Genomic DNA, 20,299 nt, shown 5'->3' with positions numbered 1-20,299 from the left:
GTTCTCAACCCAGGTGCCATAAGGTCAGGATAAAGAATTTGGTTACATATTGTAAATAAGACATACAGCAAATGACTAGAAAAGTTATTCTCAACCTATGTGTGTCTTGTAATTCAAGGATGACGCTATCTACCGGGACACAGCATTAGATTCCAAAGGGCTCAGTCCCGCAAGACTGGCCTCCCACTCTAATAACAATGGGAAGCCCAGCGTTGTTTTACCTCTGCTTCTTAGCAACTGGCTATAAATCGGGTTTCCACCACTCGCAGTTTTAGTTGCATTAATTTGCTGGAAGAGTTCACAGCACGCAGGGAAACACTTACATTTACCATGTTATTATAGCGGATGGTGCCAAAAGTTCAGAAAAAAGACTTTGGGCCCGGCATGTGGGGAGGGGCGCACTACCTTCCTGGAAGTGTTATCCAGAAGCCCTCTAAACCCAGTCCTTTCGGGTTTTTATGGAGACCTCATTCTATAGGCATGATGGGTTAAACCATAGGCTATTGGTGAGCAACTCAACCTGAGGCTCTCAACCCTCCCTGGAAATTGGGGTTGAGGCTTTGCCATTCTCAGTCTGAGTAAAGGAATTTACATGAACGGAATTTTAAAAGAGATTAGCATAGCTGGAAACTTAATTAGGTGATTGAATTATCCGGAGCCACACCTTGATGTTCCTAACCCGAGCACCCTCATCCAACGAATGCTCCACCCAACTGGCTCCCAAGTCTCTACGTGGTTCCAGAGCAAAGGAATGTTTATACAAGGCATATCTCCACGTTTTCTTCAAAGCCTTTTCGCTTCCACGGGTAATTCTTCAACTGCCATGCATCAGGGTCAGGGGGAGGGCTTGTTACAACACAGATCTGTGGATCTCCGGGGTTTGAGGGTTGAAAGGACGCTGCTGGTGTCAAAACCACAAGGTGAGAACCACAGAACCACTAGTTGGTTTTCAGTGTTTCAGTGCATTTAATTCATAATCTATTTGGCCAAGAAAACTTGTAAGCTCTTAGATTGTCCCAAATGTGGCGCGTGAAATCAAATCAGGAGAAGAGTTTCCTAGGAGGTGTAGCCTGGGAAAGTTGGGGGTGACTGATGGAAAGGAGGAGGGAAGCTCCGCCCTTTCCGCTGCTAGGCTGCGCCCGAGGCTATTGAAACCCACCCTGGCGGGCCTGTACTCAGATCTTCGCAGAGCGGAGCAGCGGCCGGAGCGTTTTGCGGGCTCTGCGTGGACTTGCAGCTTACAGCGTCTTGCGACTTGGAAGCGGATTCAGAGGACAGGACAGAACACTTGGGTAAGTGTATCTCTGTCTGTCTGTCTGTCTGTCTGTCTGTCTCATTGGTTGGTTGATTTCCATTTTCTTGAGGAGCACATACCTCACAACACACACACACACACACACACACACACACACACACACACACTCGTTCATTCTGCGGGTTACAAAATTGGTAGGGGTCCCTGGGAGCTACAGGTTTCCTAGTCATGTCTGCACCTAAGAACAGTAGGGTCTTGTCTGGCTCTTCTTATGAACGGTCCCCCAGCCCGGACTCCCCAAGATCCATGCTAGCCTCACCCAGCTTCTCCCTCTCCCCTCTCAGAAACTCAGACTTAAGAGGAAGCTCCTCACCAGGGATCCGGAGCTACCATTCACCATCCCCTAGGGCTTCACCACACTCACCTCTGTCATCACCAGAATCCCACAAGCTCCCATTTCCCTTTCCTCACCGTGATGGGCAATCAATGAAGCCTTTGGGCTCTCCCGTGTCCTCCTCTGGGGATTCTTTAGAGTCACCAGGTTCATCAATAATATACCACATGTTCTTACTGCCATCACCCAGCAGCTCACAACCAGCTCTCGGGGAGACTCTTGTGTCTCTCAGCTACTCTCCAAACAACCCCAGATTTCAGCTGGAGTCAGCCCCCCACACCCAGGAATCACCTACAAACTCACGGGCCTCACGGTGCTCCTCCCCTATGTCTTTCATCTCTTCAACCCCAGGCCTCAGGGACTCCCCCGTGTCTCCCACTTACTCTCCAGCCATCCCCAGGTTTCTGCGGGAGTCAGCCCCATGCACCCAGGAGTCCCCCAGAGACTCACAGGTTTCGGGAGATTGTGAGCGGTCCCCCATCCCTGACGCCTCAGGATTCATGCCCGCCTCACCCAGCTTCTCCCTCTCCCCTCCCAGAAACTCAGACCCAAGGGTCAGCTCCCCACCAGGGATGTGGAAGTACTCTACATCATCCCGCAGGGCTTCACCACTCTCACATCCATCATCAACAGAATTTCACAACGTTACATTTCCCTTTCCTAACCAAGCAGGACAATCACTCATGTCATTGTGCTCTCCCGTGTCCTCCTCCGGAGATTCTTCACAGTCACCTCATTCATCAATAATATACCATATGTTCCTACTGCCATCATCCAGCAGCTCACCCCCAGCCGTCAATGACTCTCCTGTCTGTCCCAGCTACTCTCCAACTACGCCCAGATTTCAGCGGGAGTCGGTCTCCCACACCCCAGAAGCACCTACAAACTCACAGACTTCAGTGAGATCCTCGCCAGTCTCTCTCACGTCTTCACCCCCAGCCCTTACGGACCCTCCTGTCTCTCTCAACTACTATCCAACCACGCCCACATTTCAGCGGGAGTCAGTTCCAGCAACCCAGGGATCACCAGCAAGCTCACCACTTTCACTGAGTTACTCCCCAGTCTCTAGCACGTCTTTATCCCCAACCCTCAGGGACTCTCCTGTCTGTCCCAGCTACTCTCCAACCACGCCCACATTTCAGCGAGAGTCAGTTGCAGGCACCCAGAAATCACCACCAAACTCACCCATTTCACTGCGTTACTCCCCAGTCTCTCTCATGTCTTCACCATCCCTCAGGGACTCTCCTGCCTGTCCCAGCTACTCTCCAACCACGCCCACATTTCAGCGGGAGTCACTTCCAGGCACCCCGGAATCACCACCAAACTCACCAATTTCACTCAATTACTCCCCAGTCTCCCTCATGTCTTCACCAGCCCTCAGGGACTCTCCTGTGGGTCCCAACTACTCTCAAACCACGCCCACATTTCAGCGGGAGTCAGTTCCAGGCACCCCGGAATCACCACCAAACTCACCAGTTTCACTCAATTACTCTCCAGTCTCTCTCATGTCTTCACCAGCCCTCAGGGACTCTCCTGCCTGTCCCAGCTACTCTCCAGCCACGCCCAGATGTCAGCTGGAATCAGTTCCAGGCACCCCGGAGTCACCACCAAACTCACCAGTTTCACTGAGTTACTCCCCGGTCTCTCTCCTGTCTTCACCCCCAGCCCTCAGGGACTCTCCTGTGTGTCCCCGCTACTCTCCAACCACGCCCAGATTTCAGCGGGAGTCAGTTCCAGGCACCCAGGGATCACCTACACACTCCCCAGTTTCACTGAGTTACTCCCCGGTCTCTCTCATGTCTTCACCCCCAGCCCCCTGGGACTCCCCTGTCTGTCCCAGCTACTCTCCTGCCACGCCCAGATTCCAGCGGGAGTCAGCCTCCTGCATTCCGGAGTCACCTACAGACTCACAGACCTCACTGAGATCCTCCCTGGTCTCTCTCAGGTCTTTGCCCTCAGCCCACAGGGACTCTTGTGTCTCTTTCAGCTACTCTCAAAAGTTCTCTGGATTCCAGCTGGAGTCGGTTCCAGGCACCCAGGACACAACACCAAACTCACCAATTTCACTGACTTACTCCCCATTCTCGCTCATGTTGTCACCTCCAGCCCTCAGGGACTCTTCTGTCTCTCTCAGCTACTCTCCAACCATCTCCCGATTTCACCTGGAGTCAGCTTCCCACACCCAAGAGTCACCTGCAGACTCACGGACCTTACTGCATCCCTCCCCCATTTCCTTCACCTCTTCACTCCCAGCCTTCAGGGACTCTCCAGCGTCTCCCAGCTTCTCTCCAGCCTTCCCCAGATTTCTGCCGCAGTCAGCCCCAGGCACCCAGGAGAACCCTAGACACTCACAGGCCTCACGAGACGATCTCCCTATGACCTGTATCTATACAGGGATGGCTCCCACCTATCCCTCAGTGACCCCAAACCCATCTCCACTTACACTCAGACACTCCCAGGGCCTGACAGCTACTCCCCGTTATTGTCCTTCAGTTCGAAGCCCTGGCCAATCTACTAGCCAACATGACGCAGTTACCTGGCCATTTCTCCACATTTCTGGTGCGGGCCCCACACCCAGCCGCAGAAGAGCCTCTCCTGCATTCCGTCCTCACACACAGGCCTGTCCATCTACTTGCTACTGTCACACTCTTGCCAGCAGAAGAGGCCCCTGTATTGGCCGTTATCACCACCCAGGCTATCCTCACCCCACAGCTGTGCAGCGGGACCCTCCTGCTGGCCCACGTGGCTGCCAGAGCCCGTGCGGACACGAACCTCCAGCATGTCGGCGTCCCTGCGGGCGCCACTACCGGTGACATGGCTAGCATGACCCTCCTCCCTGGCAGTGACACTGTTGATGTGAGCCCCACTTGCAGATCTGTCATTTGCACATAAGGCCATTTCCCCTTTTCTCTCTCTCTTCCGTTCACAGGGCTATTCATTCTCTCTGTTTCTGCCTCCGTTTCAGATATTTACTCACCTTTTTCCTCTTTCACTCTGTCTGCCGTGGTCTCGATGAGAGTGTGCCACATAAGATTCCCCCATTAAAAGTCATGAATTGAGTGGCTTTTACTGTATTTCTGGTTGTGCACATTCCATTTTAATTCGCAATCCATTTTAGAACATTTTATCACCACCGACCAGAGAAAAACCCTGTAAACATTGGACACTCCTCATTCTCTCTCAAACCCTCTCCCTGACCCTCAGCCCTAGGTAACAACTACATAGAGCGATCAACCCCATATCCATAGATTTCCATATTGTGGGCATTTCATATAAACACAATTGCACAATATGTGAGCTTTTGTGACTGACTTTACACTTAGCACAATATTTTCAACATTCATCCACATTGTAGCCATACCCACAGTGGGAAACCATTTTCTTTCTTTTTGGTTTTAGTAACACCGGGTGTTTTCTCCTTCCTTCCTTCTCTCCTTCCTTCCTTCCTTCCTTCCTTCCTTCCTTCCTTCTCTCCTTCCTTCCTTCCTTCCTTCCTTCCTTCCTTCCTTCCTTCCTTCCTCCTATTTCTCTCTTACACCTTCTGCCCTCTCTGCTTCCTAGGCCTTAGCTGCATCCTACATTCTGCGTTTTTTTTTGGGAAATCCTCGGCAATTTCCGGAAAATTGTGTTATTGTTACTATTTACTGCTGTCTCCCCTTGATGATTCTCCATCAATTGTAAACCTCTATTGGTTTTTCCCAAGTCACTAAGTATATTTAAATAAGGTACTCCTGTTTTTCTTTATACAGCCATTTCTGGAGTACAGGGTCACATACTCAAAATCACTGTGTAACTCAAAAACTCATCTAATATCCCAATATACCCATCACAAAGTTGAAAAATCATAAATCAAATCATCATAAGTCACGGTTTGTCCGTGGATATGGGCTTCATCAATTCCATTGTATTCAATAATGCTGTCCACCATTAACAGTGGCAGACTGTTGGGGAGTGGATTTTGATAGCATTTTAAAAAACAGTTATTAGAGGGATACTTTAACCTGACTGAATATCTCATCTAATTGTATTAGCACGGTGAATGATTATGTGAAATGTTTTGAGACAGAGTAGTACATTTGTGAATGAAATTGTATGGCTTTTTTCACTTAGTAGGAACCTTTGTGTGCGGAAAGCTGAGAAAATTACTTTCTGCTGTAGAGTCTGGCATTCATTGTAGATTAAAGCTTATTTTTCTGCGAATAAATCTTATTCAATAAAATACGATTTTCTGAAATAAAAAAAAAGCACTTGTGATGTGAACTCATTATCCTCAGCAAAGTAATCCGGAAAAGAAAACCAAACACCATAGTCTCACTTATCATGGGAGCTGAAAAATGGGATCACATGGACACAGGAAGGGGAACAACACACACTGGGGCCTGTCGGGAAGCAGAGCATTAGGAAAAACAGCTAATGCATGCCGGGCTTAATAACTAGGTGATGGGTTGACAGGTGCAGCAAACCACCATGGCACACGTTTACCTTTGTAACAAATCTGCACATCCTGCACATATACCCCAGAACTTAGAAACGAAACGAAACGAAACGGAAAAACAATAACAAAAGGCTAGCGGCAAACTAAAGTTTCAAACTCAGAATGTGACGGACCCACTTTGGTTCAAATCATGGTTCTCAACCCAGGTGCCATAAGGTCAGGATAAAGAATTTGGTTACATATTTTAAATAAGACATACAGCAAATGACTAGAAAAGTTATTCTCAACCTATGTGTGTCTTGTAATTCAAGGATGACGCTATCTACCGGGACACAGCATTAGATTCCAAAGGGCTCAGTCCCGCAAGACTGGCCTCCCACTCTAATAACAATGGGAAGCCCAGCGTTGTTTTACCTCTGCTTCTTAGCAACTGGCTATAAATCGGGTTTCCACCACTCGCAGTTTTAGTTGCATTAATTTGCTGGAAGAGTTCACAGCACGCAGGGAAACACTTACATTTACCATGTTATTATAGCGGATGGTGCCAAAAGTTCAGAAAAAAGACTTTGGGCCCGGCATGTGGGGAGGGGCGCACTACCTTCCTGGAAGTGTTATCCAGAAGCCCTCTAAACCCAGTCCTTTCGGGTTTTTATGGAGACCTCATTCTATAGGCATGATGGGTTAAACCATAGGCTATTGGTGAGCAACTCAACCTGAGGCTCTCAACCCTCCCTGGAAATTGGGGTTGAGGCTTTGCCATTCTCAGTCTGAGTAAAGGAATTTACATGAACGGAATTTTAAAAGAGATTAGCATAGCTGGAAACTTAATTAGGTGATTGAATTATCCGGAGCCACACCTTGATGTTCCTAACCCGAGCACCCTCATCCAACGAATGCTCCACCCAACTGGCTCCCAAGTCTCTACGTGGTTCCAGAGCAAAGGAATGTTTATACAAGGCATATCTCCACGTTTTCTTCAAAGCCTTTTCGCTTCCACGGGTAATTCTTCAACTGCCATGCATCAGGGTCAGGGGGAGGGCTTGTTACAACACAGATCTGTGGATCTCCGGGGTTTGAGGGTTGAAAGGACGCTGCTGGTGTCAAAACCACAAGGTGAGAACCACAGAACCACTAGTTGGTTTTCAGTGTTTCAGTGCATTTAATTCATAATCTATTTGGCCAAGAAAACTTGTAAGCTCTTAGATTGTCCCAAATGTGGCGCGTGAAATCAAATCAGGAGAAGAGTTTCCTAGGAGGTGTAGCCTGGGAAAGTTGGGGGTGACTGATGGAAAGGAGGAGCGAAGCTCCGCCCTTTCCGCTGCTAGGCTGCGCCCGAGGCTATTGAAACCCACCCTGGCGGGCCTGTACTCAGATCTTCGCAGAGCGGAGCAGCGGCCGGAGCGTTTTGCGGGCTCTGCGTGGACTTGCAGCTTACAGCGTCTTGCGACTTGGAAGCGGATTCAGAGGACAGGACAGAACACTTGGGTAAGTGTATCTCTGTCTGTCTGTCTGTCTGTCTGTCTGTCTGTCTCATTGGTTGGTTGATTTCCATTTTCTTGAGGAGCACATACCTCACAACACACACACACACACACACACACACACACACACACACACACACACACTCGTTCATTCTGCGGGTTAGAAAATTGGTAGGTGTCCCTGGGAGCTACAGGTTTCCTAGTCATGTCTGCACCTAAGAACAGTAGGGTCTTGTCTGGCTCTTCTTATGAACGGTCCCCCAGCCCGGACTCCCCAAGATCCATGCTAGCCTCACCCAGCTTCTCCCTCTCCCCTCTCAGAAACTCAGACTTAAGAGGAAGCTCCTCACCAGGGATACGGAGCTACCATTCACCATCCCCTAGGGCTTCACCACACTCACCTCTGTCATCACCAGAATCCCACAAGCTCCCATTTCCCTTTCCTCACCGTGATGGGCAATCAATGAAGCCTTTGGGCTCTCCCGTGTCCTCCTCTGGGGATTCTTTAGAGTCACCAGGTTCATCAATAATATACCACATGTTCTTACTGCCATCACCCAGCAGCTCACAACCAGCTCTCGGGGAGACTCTTGTGTCTCTCAGCTACTCTCCAAACAACCCCAGATTTCAGCTGGAGTCAGCCCCCCACACCCAGGAATCACCTACAAACTCACGGGCCTCACGGTGCTCCTCCCCTATGTCTTTCATCTCTTCAACCCCAGGCCTCAGGGACTCCCCCGTGTCTCCCACTTACTCTCCAGCCATCCCCAGGTTTCTGCGGGAGTCAGCCCCATGCACCCAGGAGTCCCCCAGAGACTCACAGGTTTCGGGAGATTGTGAGCGGTCCCCCATCCCTGACGCCTCAGGATTCATGCCCGCCTCACCCAGCTTCTCCCTCTCCCCTCCCAGAAACTCAGACCCAAGGGTCAGCTCCCCACCAGGGATGTGGAAGTACTCTACATCATCCCGCAGGGCTTCACCACTCTCACATCCATCATCAACAGAATTTCACAACGTTACATTTCCCTTTCCTAACCAAGCAGGACAATCACTCATGTCATTGTGCTCTCCCGTGTCCTCCTCCGGAGATTCTTCACAGTCACCTCATTCATCAATAATATACCATATGTTCCTACTGCCATCATCCAGCAGCTCACCCCCAGCCGTCAATGACTCTCCTGTCTGTCCCAGCTACTCTCCAACTACGCCCAGATTTCAGCGGGAGTCGGTCTCCCACACCCCAGAAGCACCTACAAACTCACAGACTTCAGTGAGATCCTCGCCAGTCTCTCTCACGTCTTCACCCCCAGCCCTTACGGACCCTCCTGTCTCTCTCAACTACTATCCAACCACGCCCACATTTCAGCGGGAGTCAGTTCCAGCAACCCAGGGATCACCAGCAAGCTCACCACTTTCACTGAGTTACTCCCCAGTCTCTAGCACGTCTTTATCCCCAACCCTCAGGGACTCTCCTGTCTGTCCCAGCTACTCTCCAACCACGCCCACATTTCAGCGACAGTCAGTTGCAGGCACCCAGAAATCACCACCAAACTCACCCATTTCACTGCGTTACTCCCCAGTCTCTCTCATGTCTTCACCATCCCTCAGGGACTCTCCTGCCTGTCCCAGCTACTCTCCAACCACGCCCACATTTCAGCGGGAGTCACTTCCAGGCACCCCGGAATCACCACCAAACTCACCAATTTCACTCAATTACTCCCCAGTCTCCCTCATGTCTTCACCAGCCCTCAGGGACTCTCCTGTGGGTCCCAACTACTCTCAAACCACGCCCACATTTCAGCGGGAGTCAGTTCCAGGCACCCCGGAATCACCACCAAACTCACCAGTTTCACTCAATTACTCTCCAGTCTCTCTCATGTCTTCACCAGCCCTCAGGGACTCTCCTGCCTGTCCCAGCTACTCTCCAGCCACGCCCAGATGTCAGCTGGAATCAGTTCCAGGCACCCCGGAGTCACCACCAAACTCACCAGTTTCACTGAGTTACTCCCCGGTCTCTCTCCTGTCTTCACCCCCAGCCCTCAGGGACTCTCCTGTGTGTCCCCGCTACTCTCCAACCACGCCCAGATTTCAGCGGGAGTCAGTTCCAGGCACCCAGGGATCACCTACACACTCCCCAGTTTCACTGAGTTACTCCCCGGTCTCTCTCATGTCTTCACCCCCAGCCCCCTGGGACTCCCCTGTCTGTCCCAGCTACTCTCCTGCCACGCCCAGATTCCAGCGGGAGTCAGCCTCCTGCATTCCGGAGTCACCTACAGACTCACAGACCTCACTGAGATCCTCCCTGGTCTCTCTCAGGTCTTTGCCCTCAGCCCACAGGGACTCTTGTGTCTCTTTCAGCTACTCTCAAAAGTTCTCTGGATTCCAGCTGGAGTCGGTTCCAGGCACCCAGGACACAACACCAAACTCACCAATTTCACTGACTTACTCCCCATTCTCGCTCATGTTGTCACCTCCAGCCCTCAGGGACTCTTCTGTCTCTCTCAGCTACTCTCCAACCATCTCCCGATTTCACCTGGAGTCAGCTTCCCACACCCAAGAGTCACCTGCAGACTCACGGACCTTACTGCATCCCTCCCCCATTTCCTTCACCTCTTCACTCCCAGCCTTCAGGGACTCTCCAGCGTCTCCCAGCTTCTCTCCAGCCTTCCCCAGATTTCTGCCGCAGTCAGCCCCAGGCACCCAGGAGAACCCTAGACACTCACAGGCCTCACGAGACGATCTCCCTATGACCTGTATCTATACAGGGATGGCTCCCACCTATCCCTCAGTGACCCCAAACCCATCTCCACTTACACTCAGACACTCCCAGGGCCTGACAGCTACTCCCCGTTATTGTCCTTCAGTTCGAAGCCCTGGCCAATCTACTAGCCAACATGACGCAGTTACCTGGCCATTTCTCCACATTTCTGGTGCGGGCCCCACACCCAGCCGCAGAAGAGCCTCTCCTGCATTCCGTCCTCACACACAGGCCTGTCCATCTACTTGCTACTGTCACACTCTTGCCAGCAGAAGAGGCCCCTGTATTGGCCGTTATCACCACCCAGGCTATCCTCACCCCACAGCTGTGCAGCGGGACCCTCCTGCTGGCCCACGTGGCTGCCAGAGCCCGTGCGGACACGAACCTCCAGCATGTCGGCGTCCCTGCGGGCGCCACTACCGGTGACATGGCTAGCATGACCCTCCTCCCTGGCAGTGACACTGTTGATGTGAGCCCCACTTGCAGATCTGTCATTTGCACATAAGGCCATTTCCCCTTTTCTCTCTCTCTTCCGTTCACAGGGCTATTCATTCTCTCTGTTTCTGCCTCCGTTTCAGATATTTACTCACCTTTTTCCTCTTTCACTCTGTCTGCCGTGGTCTCGATGAGAGTGTGCCACATAAGATTCCCCCATTAAAAGTCATGAATTGAGTGGCTTTTACTGTATTTCTGGTTGTGCACATTCCATTTTAATTCGCAATCCATTTTAGAACATTTTATCACCACCGACCAGAGAAAAACCCTGTAAACATTGGACACTCCTCATTCTCTCTCAAACCCTCTCCCTGACCCTCAGCCCTAGGTAACAACTACATAGAGCGATCAACCCCATATCCATAGATTTCCATATTGTGGGCATTTCATATAAACACAATTGCACAATATGTGAGCTTTTGTGACTGACTTTACACTTAGCACAATATTTTCAACATTCATCCACATTGTAGCCATACCCACAGTGGGAAACCATTTTCTTTCTTTTTGGTTTTAGTAACACCGGGTGTTTTCTCCTTCCTTCCTTCTCTCCTTCCTTCCTTCCTTCCTTCCTTCCTTCCTTCCTTCCTTCCTTCTCTCCTTCCTTCCTTCCTTCCTTCCTTCCTTCCTTCCTTCCTTCCTCCTATTTCTCTCTTACACCTTCTGCCCTCTCTGCTTCCTAGGCCTTAGCTGCATCCTACATTCTGCGTTTTTTTTTGGGAAATCCTCGGCAATTTCCGGAAAATTGTGTTATTGTTACTATTTACTGCTGTCTCCCCTTGATGATTCTCCATCAATTGTAAACCTCTATTGGTTTTTCCCAAGTCACTAAGTATATTTAAATAAGGTACTCCTGTTTTTCTTTATACAGCCATTTCTGGAGTACAGGGTCACATACTCAAAATCACTGTGTAACTCAAAAACTCATCTAATATCCCAATATACCCATCACAAAGTTGAAAAATCATAAATCAAATCATCATAAGTCACGGTTTGTCCGTGGATATGGGCTTCATCAATTCCATTGTATTCAATAATGCTGTCCACCATTAACAGTGGCAGACTGTTGGGGAGTGGATTTTGATAGCATTTTAAAAAACAGTTATTAGAGGGATACTTTAACCTGACTGAATATCTCATCTAATTGTATTAGCACGGTGAATGATTATGTGAAATGTTTTGAGACAGAGTAGTACATTTGTGAATGAAATTGTATGGCTTTTTTCACTTAGTAGGAACCTTTGTGTGCGGAAAGCTGAGAAAATTACTTTCTGCTGTAGAGTCTGGCATTCATTGTAGATTAAAGCTTATTTTTCTGCGAATAAATCTTATTCAATAAAATACGATTTTCTGAAATAAAAAAAAAGCACTTGTGATGTGAACTCATTATCCTCAGCAAAGTAATCCGGAAAAGAAAACCAAACACCATAGTCTCACTTATCATGGGAGCTGAAAAATGGGATCACATGGACACAGGAAGGGGAACAACACACACTGGGGCCTGTCGGGAAGCAGAGCATTAGGAAAAACAGCTAATGCATGCCGGGCTTAATAACTAGGTGATGGGTTGACAGGTGCAGCAAACCACCATGGCACACGTTTACCTTTGTAACAAATCTGCACATCCTGCACATATACCCCAGAACTTAGAAACGAAACGAAACGAAACGGAAAAACAATAACAAAAGGCTAGCGGCAAACTAAAGTTTCAAACTCAGAATGTGACGGACCCACTTTGGTTCAAATCATGGTTCTCAACCCAGGTGCCATAAGGTCAGGATAAAGAATTTGGTTACATATTGTAAATAAGACATACAGCAAATGACTAGAAAAGTTATTCTCAACCTATGTGTGTCTTGTAATTCAAGGATGACGCTATCTACCGGGACACAGCATTAGATTCCAAAGGGCTCAGTCCCGCAAGACTGGCCTCCCACTCTAATAACAATGGGAAGCCCAGCGTTGTTTTACCTCTGCTTCTTAGCAACTGGCTATAAATCGGGTTTCCACCACTCGCAGTTTTAGTTGCATTAATTTGCTGGAAGAGTTCACAGCACGCAGGGAAACACTTACATTTACCATGTTATTATAGCGGATGGTGCCAAAAGTTCAGAAAAAAGACTTTGGGCCCGGCATGTGGGGAGGGGCGCACTACCTTCCTGGAAGTGTTATCCAGAAGCCCTCTAAACCCAGTCCTTTCGGGTTTTTATGGAGACCTCATTCTATAGGCATGATGGGTTAAACCATAGGCTATTGGTGAGCAACTCAACCTGAGGCTCTCAACCCTCCCTGGAAATTGGGGTTGAGGCTTTGCCATTCTCAGTCTGAGTAAAGGAATTTACATGAACGGAATTTTAAAAGAGATTAGCATAGCTGGAAACTTAATTAGGTGATTGAATTATCCGGAGCCACACCTTGATGTTCCTAACCCGAGCACCCTCATCCAACGAATGCTCCACCCAACTGGCTCCCAAGTCTCTACGTGGTTCCAGAGCAAAGGAATGTTTATACAAGGCATATCTCCACGTTTTCTTCAAAGCCTTTTCGCTTCCACGGGTAATTCTTCAACTGCCATGCATCAGGGTCAGGGGGAGGGCTTGTTACAACACAGATCTGTGGATCTCCGGGGTTTGAGGGTTGAAAGGACGCTGCTGGTGTCAAAACCACAAGGTGAGAACCACAGAACCACTAGTTGGTTTTCAGTGTTTCAGTGCATTTAATTCATAATCTATTTGGCCAAGAAAACTTGTAAGCTCTTAGATTGTCCCAAATGTGGCGCGTGAAATCAAATCAGGAGAAGAGTTTCCTAGGAGGTGTAGCCTGGGAAAGTTGGGGGTGACTGATGGAAAGGAGGAGCGAAGCTCCGCCCTTTCCGCTGCTAGGCTGCGCCCGAGGCTATTGAAACCCACCCTGGCGGGCCTGTACTCAGATCTTCGCAGAGCGGAGCAGCGGCCGGAGCGTTTTGCGGGCTCTGCGTGGACTTGCAGCTTACAGCGTCTTGCGACTTGGAAGCGGATTCAGAGGACAGGACAGAACACTTGGGTAAGTGTATCTCTGTCTGTCTGTCTGTCTGTCTGTCTGTCTCATTGGTTGGTTGATTTCCATTTTCTTGAGGAGCACATACCTCACAACACACACACACACACACACACACACACACACACACACACACACACACACTCGTTCATTCTGCGGGTTAGAAAATTGGTAGGGGTCCCTGGGAGCTACAGGTTTCCTAGTCATGTCTGCACCTAAGAACAGTAGGGTCTTGTCTGGCTCTTCTTATGAACGGTCCCCCAGCCCGGACTCCCCAAGATCCATGCTAGCCTCACCCAGCTTCTCCCTCTCCCCTCTCAGAAACTCAGACTTAAGAGGAAGCTCCTCACCAGGGATCCGGAGCTACCATTCACCATCCCCTAGGGCTTCACCACACTCACCTCTGTCATCACCAGAATCCCACAAGCTCCCATTTCCCTTTCCTCACCGTGATGGGCAATCAATGAAGCCTTTGGGCTCTCCCGTGTCCTCCTCTGGGGATTCTTTAGAGTCACCAGGTTCATCAATAATATACCACATGTTCTTACTGCCATCACCCAGCAGCTCACAACCAGCTCTCGGGGAGACTCTTGTGTCTCTCAGCTACTCTCCAAACAACCCCAGATTTCAGCTGGAGTCAGCCCCCCACACCCAGGAATCACCTACAAACTCACGGGCCTCACGGTGCTCCTCCCCTATGTCTTTCATCTCTTCAACCCCAGGCCTCAGGGACTCCCCCGTGTCTCCCACTTACTCTCCAGCCATCCCCAGGTTTCTGCGGGAGTCAGCCCCATGCACCCAGGAGTCCCCCAGAGACTCACAGGTTTCGGGAGATTGTGAGCGGTCCCCCATCCCTGACGCCTCAGGATTCATGCCCGCCTCACCCAGCTTCTCCCTCTCCCCTCCCAGAAACTCAGACCCAAGGGTCAGCTCCCCACCAGGGATGTGGAAGTACTCTACATCATCCCGCAGGGCTTCACCACTCTCACATCCATCATCAACAGAATTTCACAACGTTACATTTCCCTTTCCTAACCAAGCAGGACAATCACTCATGTCATTGTGCTCTCCCGTGTCCTCCTCCGGAGATTCTTCACAGTCACCTCATTCATCAATAATATACCATATGTTCCTACTGCCATCATCCAGCAGCTCACCCCCAGCCGTCAATGACTCTCCTGTCTGTCCCAGCTACTCTCCAACTACGCCCAGATTTCAGCGGGAGTCGGTCTCCCACACCCCAGAAGCACCTACAAACTCACAGACTTCAGTGAGATCCTCGCCAGTCTCTCTCACGTCTTCACCCCCAGCCCTTACGGACCCTCCTGTCTCTCTCAACTACTATCCAACCACGCCCACATTTCAGCGGGAGTCAGTTCCAGCAACCCAGGGATCACCAGCAAGCTCACCACTTTCACTGAGTTACTCCCCAGTCTCTAGCACGTCTTTATCCCCAACCCTCAGGGACTCTCCTGTCTGTCCCAGCTACTCTCCAACCACGCCCACATTTCAGCGACAGTCAGTTGCAGGCACCCAGAAATCACCACCAAACTCACCCATTTCACTGCGTTACTCCCCAGTCTCTCTCATGTCTTCACCATCCCTCAGGGACTCTCCTGCCTGTCCCAGCTACTCTCCAACCACGCCCACATTTCAGCGGGAGTCACTTCCAGGCACCCCGGAATCACCACCAAACTCACCAATTTCACTCAATTACTCCCCAGTCTCCCTCATGTCTTCACCAGCCCTCAGGGACTCTCCTGTGGGTCCCAACTACTCTCAAACCACGCCCACATTTCAGCGGGAGTCAGTTCCAGGCACCCCGGAATCACCACCAAACTCACCAGTTTCACTCAATTACTCTCCAGTCTCTCTCATGTCTTCACCAGCCCTCAGGGACTCTCCTGCCTGTCCCAGCTACTCTCCAGCCACGCCCAGATGTCAGCTGGAATCAGTTCCAGGCACCCCGGAGTCACCACCAAACTCACCAGTTTCACTGAGTTACTCCCCGGTCTCTCTCCTGTCTTCACCCCCAGCCCTCAGGGACTCTCCTGTGTGTCCCCGCTACTCTCCAACCACGCCCAGATTTCAGCGGGAGTCAGTTCCAGGCACCCAGGGATCACCTACACACTCCCCAGTTTCACTGAGTTACTCCCCGGTCTCTCTCATGTCTTCACCCCCAGCCCCCTGGGACTCCCCTGTCTGTCCCAGCTACTCTCCTGCCACGCCCAGATTCCAGCGGGAGTCAGCCTCCTGCATTCCGGAGTCACCTACAGACTCACAGACCTCACTGAGATCCTCCCTGGTCTCTCTCAGGTCTTTGCCCTCAGCCCACAGGGACTCTTGTGTCTCTTTCAGCTACTCTCAAAAGTTCTCTGGATTCCAGCTGGAGTCGGTTCCAGGCACCCAGGACACAACACCAAACTCACCAATTTCACTGACTTACTCCCCATTCTCGCTCATGTTGTCACCTCCAGCCCTCAGGGACTCTTCTGTCTCTCTCAGCTACTCTCCAACCATCTCCCGATTTCACCTGGAGTCAGCTTCCCACACCCAAGAGTCACCTGCAGACTCACGGACCTTACTGCATCCCTCCCCCATTTCCTTCACCTCTTCACTCCCAGCCTTCAGGGACTCTCCAGCGTCTCCCAGCTTCTCTCCAGCCTTCCCCAGATTTCTGCCGCAGTCAGCCCCAGGCACCCAGGAGAACCCTAGACACTCACAGGCCTCACGAGACGATCTCCCTATGACCTGTATCTATACAGGGATGGCTCCCACCTATCCCTCAGTGACCCCAAACCCATCTCCACTTACACTCAGACACTCCCAGGGCCTGACAGCTACTCCCCGTTATTGTCCTTCAGTTCGAAGCCCTGGCCAATCTACTAGCCAACATGACGCAGTTACCTGGCCATTTCTCCACATTTCTGGTGCGGGCCCCACACCCAGCCGCAGAAGAGCCTCTCCTGCATTCCGTCCTCACACACAGGCCTGTCCATCTACTTGCTACTGTCACACTCTTGCCAGCAGAAGAGGCCCCTGTATTGGCCGTTATCACCACCCAGGCTATCCTCACCCCACAGCTGTGCAGCGGGACCCTCCTGCTGGCCCACGTGGCTGCCAGAGCCCGTGCGGACACGAACCTCCAGCATGTCGGCGTCCCTGCGGGCGCCACTACCGGTGACATGGCTAGCATGACCCTCCTCCCTGGCAGTGACACTGTTGATGTGAGCCCCACTTGCAGATCTGTCATTTGCACATAAGGCCATTTCCCCTTTTCTCTCTCTCTTCCGTTCACAGGGCTATTCATTCTCTCTGTTTCTGCCTCCGTTTCAGATATTTACTCACCTTTTTCCTCTTTCACTCTGTCTGCCGTGGTCTCGATGAGAGTGTGCCACATAAGATTCCCCCATTAAAAGTCATGAATTGAGTGGCTTTTACTGTATTTCTGGTTGTGCACATTCCATTTTAATTCGCAATCCATTTTAGAACATTTTATCACCACCGACCAGAGAAAAACCCTGTAAACATTGGACACTCCTCATTCTCTCTCAAACCCTCTCCCTGACCCTCAGCCCTAGGTAACAACTACATAGAGCGATCAACCCCATATCCATAGATTTCCATATTGTGGGCATTTCATATAAACACAATTGCACAATATGTGAGCTTTTGTGACTGACTTTACACTTAGCACAATATTTTCAACATTCATCCACATTGTAGCCATACCCACAGTGGGAAACCATTTTCTTTCTTTTTGGTTTTAGTAACACCGGGTGTTTTCTCCTTCCTTCCTTCTCTCCTTCCTTCCTTCCTTCCTTCCTTCCTTCCTTCCTTCCTTCCTTCTCTCCTTCCTTCCTTCCTTCCTTCCTTCCTTCCTTCCTTCCTTCCTCCTATTTCTCTCTTACACCTTCTGCCCTCTCTGCTTCCTAGGCCTTAGCTGCATCCTACATTCTGCGTTTTTTTTTGGGAAATCCTCGGCAATTTCCGGAAAATTGTGTTATTGTTACTATTTACTGCTGTCTCCCCTTGATGATTCTCCATCAATTGTAAACCTCTATTGGTTTTTCCCAAGTCACTAAGTATATTTAAATAAGGTACTCCTGTTTTTCTTTATACAGCCATTTCTGGAGTACAGGGTCACATACTCAAAATCACTGTGTAACTCAAAAACTCATCTAATATCCCAATATACCCATCACAAAGTTGAAAAATCATAAATCAAATCATCATAAGTCACGGTTTGTCCGTGGATATGGGCTTCATCAATTCCATTGTATTCAATAATGCTGTCCACCATTAACAGTGGCAGACTGTTGGGGAGTGGATTTTGATAGCATTTTAAAAAACAGTTATTAGAGGGATACTTTAACCTGACTGAATATCTCATCTAATTGTATTAGCACGGTGAATGATTATGTGAAATGTTTTGAGACAGAGTAGTACATTTGTGAATGAAATTGTATGGCTTTTTTCACTTAGTAGGAACCTTTGTGTGCGGAAAGCTGAGAAAATTACTTTCTGCTGTAGAGTCTGGCATTCATTGTAGATTAAAGCTTATTTTTCTGCGAATAAATCTTATTCAATAAAATACGATTTTCTGAAATAAAAAAAAAGCACTTGTGATGTGAACTCATTATCCTCAGCAAAGTAATCCGGAAAAGAAAACCAAACACCATAGTCTCACTTATCATGGGAGCTGAAAAATGGGATCACATGGACACAGGAAGGGGAACAACACACACTGGGGCCTGTCGGGAAGCAGAGCATTAGGAAAAACAGCTAATGCATGCCGGGCTTAATAACTAGGTGATGGGTTGACAGGTGCAGCAAACCACCATGGCACACGTTTACCTTTGTAACAAATCTGCACATCCTGCACATATACCCCAGAACTTAGAAACGAAACGAAACGAAACGGAAAAACAATAACAAAAGGCTAGCGGCAAACTAAAGTTTCAAACTCAGAATGTGACGGACCCACTTTGGTTCAAATCATGGTTCTCAACCCAGGTGCCATAAGGTCAGGATAAAGAATTTGGTTACATATTGTAAATAAGACATACAGCAAATGACTAGAAAAGTTATTCTCAACCTATGTGTGTCTTGTAATTCAAGGATGACGCTATCTACCGGGACACAGCATTAGATTCCAAAGGGCTCAGTCCCGCAAGACTGGCCTCCCACTCTAATAACAATGGGAAGCCCAGCGTTGTTTTACCTCTGCTTCTTAGCAACTGGCTATAAATCGGGTTTCCACCACTCGCAGTTTTAGTTGCATTAATTTGCTGGAAGAGTTCACAGCACGCAGGGAAACACTTACATTTACCATGTTATTATAGCGGATGGTGCCAAAAGTTCAGAAAAAAGACTTTGGGCCCGGCATGTGGGGAGGGGCGCACTACCTTCCTGGAAGTGTTATCCAGAAGCCCTCTAAACCCAGTCCTTTCGGGTTTTTATGGAGACCTCATTCTATAGGCATGATGGGTTAAACCATAGGCTATTGGTGAGCAACTCAACCTGAGGCTCTCAACCCTCCCTGGAAATTGGGGTTGAGGCTTTGCCATTCTCAGTCTGAGTAAAGGAATTTACATGAACGGAATTTTAAAAGAGATTAGCATAGCTGGAAACTTAATTAGGTGATTGAATTATCCGGAGCCACACCTTGATGTTCCTAACCCGAGCACCCTCATCCAACGAATGCTCCACCCAACTGGCTCCCAAGTCTCTACGTGGTTCCAGAGCAAAGGAATGTTTATACAAGGCATATCTCCACGTTTTCTTCAAAGCCTTTTCGCTTCCACGGGTAATTCTTCAACTGCCATGCATCAGGGTCAGGGGGAGGGCTTGTTACAACACAGATCTGTGGATCTCCGGGGTTTGAGGGTTGAAAGGACGCTGCTGGTGTCAAAACCACAAGGTGAGAACCACAGAACCACTAGTTGGTTTTCAGTGTTTCAGTGCATTTAATTCATAATCTATTTGGCCAAGAAAACTTGTAAGCTCTTAGATTGTCCCAAATGTGGCGCGTGAAATCAAATCAGGAGAAGAGTTTCCTAGGAGGTGTAGCCTGGGAAAGTTGGGGGTGACTGATGGAAAGGAGGAGGGAAGCTCCGCCCTTTCCGCTGCTAGGCTGCGCCCGAGGCTATTGAAACCCACCCTGGCGGGCCTGTACTCAGATCTTCGCAGAGCGGAGCAGCGGCCGGAGCGTTTTGCGGGCTCTGCGTGGACTTGCAGCTTACAGCGTCTTGCGACTTGGAAGCGGATTCAGAGGACAGGACAGAACACTTGGGTAAGTGTATCTCTGTCTGTCTGTCTGTCTGTCTGTCTGTCTCATTGGTTGGTTGATTTCCATTTTCTTGAGGAGCACATACCTCACAACACACACACACACACACACACACACACACACACACACACTCGTTCATTCTGCGGGTTACAA

The sequence above is a fragment of the Pongo pygmaeus genome, chromosome 14 (assembly GCF_028885625.2).
Source record: "Pongo pygmaeus isolate AG05252 chromosome 14, NHGRI_mPonPyg2-v2.0_pri, whole genome shotgun sequence".
Lineage (NCBI taxonomy): Eukaryota > Metazoa > Chordata > Mammalia > Primates > Hominidae > Pongo > Pongo pygmaeus.
This window is presented reverse-complemented; position numbering follows the sequence as displayed.